Genomic DNA, 1,721 nt, shown 5'->3' with positions numbered 1-1,721 from the left:
CATTGTCAAGAAGCCTTCGAAAAGATCAAACAGTACCTCCAAGAGCCACCAATTCTCATGCCTCCAGTTCCTGGGAGGCCGCTTCTTATGTACTTAACTGTGCTTGAAGGATCTATGGGGTGTGTGCTGGGCCAGCATGACGAGTCTGGTCGAAAAGAGTGTGCCATTTATTACCTGAGCAAAAAGTTTACCGATTGTGAATCCCGCTACTCACTACTCGAGAAAACTTGTTGTGCTTTGGTACGGGCCGCTCGCCGACTGAGGCAGTATATGTTGACTTACACCACTTTATTGATCTCCAAAATGGACCCGATAAAGTACATCTTTGAAAAACCGGCTCTTACAGGAAGACTAGCACGATGGCAAATGCTTTTATCAGAGTACGACATTCGGTATGTTACACAGAAGGCCATCAAAGGAAGTGTCCTTGCGGATCATCTCGCTCATCAGCCATTGGAAGAATACCAGTTAATGAAGTTTGACTTTCCTGATGAAGATATCATGAAACTGGATGATGATGAAGGACCTGAACCAGGGGAGCGATGGACTCTCACGTTCGATGGTGCATCAAATGCTATGGGCCATGGTATTGGGGCAGTTTTGACTTCTCCTCGTCAAACTCATATCCCTTTCACAGCCAGAATATCTTTCGATTGCACGAACAATGTCTCAGAATACGAAGCTTGTGTAATGGGCCTCGAAGCGGCCATTGATATGAGAATTAAGATCCTTGAAGTTTATGGGGACTCTGCTTTGGTCATACATCAGATAAGAGGCGATTGGGAAACGCGACACCCCAATTTAGTTCCTTATAGGGACTATATCTTGGAGTTGTTGCCCGCTTTCGAGGAAATCACTTTCGATCACATCCCACGAGAGGAAAATCAGTTGGCAGACGCTTTGGCTACTTTGGCAGCAATGTTCAGAGTTAGCTCCCCTAATGAGGCACCAGACATAAGAATCCGCCGTTACAAAGAGCCCGCACATGTATTCCCTGTTCATTGTTTCACCACTGAAGATGTGTATGATGAAAAGCCTTGGTATTACGATATCAAAAGGTATGCTGAGAAGCAAGAGTATCCCGAAGATGCTACGATTGGTGATAAGCGAACACTTCGAAGGTTAGCATCCAAGTTCTTCTTGTCGGGAGACGTCCTGTACAAAAGAAACTATGATTCAGTTTTGCTCAGATGCGTGGATAGACACGAAGCAGAATTGATCATGCGAGAAATTCACGAGGGATCTTTTGGAACTCATTCCAGTGGGCACTCTATGGCTAAAAAGATCTTGCGAGCAGGATATTATTGGATGACAATAGAAAGTGATTGTTATGTGTACGTAAAAAAGTGTCACAAATGCCAAGTGTACGCAGACAGGATTCATGTTCCTCCAACTCCTCTGAATGTCCTGACATCGCCATGGCCCTTTGCTATGTGGGGCATTGACATGATTGGACGAATTGAGCCACAAGCTTCGAATGGACACAAATTTATTCTTGTTGCTATCGACTACTTCACCAAGTGGGTTGAAGCTGCTTCCTACAAGAACGTAACCAAGCAAGTCGTCACTCGCTTCATCAAGAAAGAGATCATATGCCGATATGGGGTTCCAAACAAAATCATTACTGATAATGGGTCCAATCTTAATAACAAGATGATAACATAGTTGTGCAAAGAGTTCAAGATTGAACATCACAATTCATCACCCTATCGGCCAAAGAT

This window comes from Vicia villosa, unplaced genomic scaffold (genome assembly GCF_029867415.1).
Source record: "Vicia villosa cultivar HV-30 ecotype Madison, WI unplaced genomic scaffold, Vvil1.0 ctg.005856F_1_1, whole genome shotgun sequence".
In the NCBI taxonomy this organism is placed as follows: domain Eukaryota; kingdom Viridiplantae; phylum Streptophyta; class Magnoliopsida; order Fabales; family Fabaceae; genus Vicia; species Vicia villosa.
Note: the sequence above shows the minus strand (reverse complement) of the source record.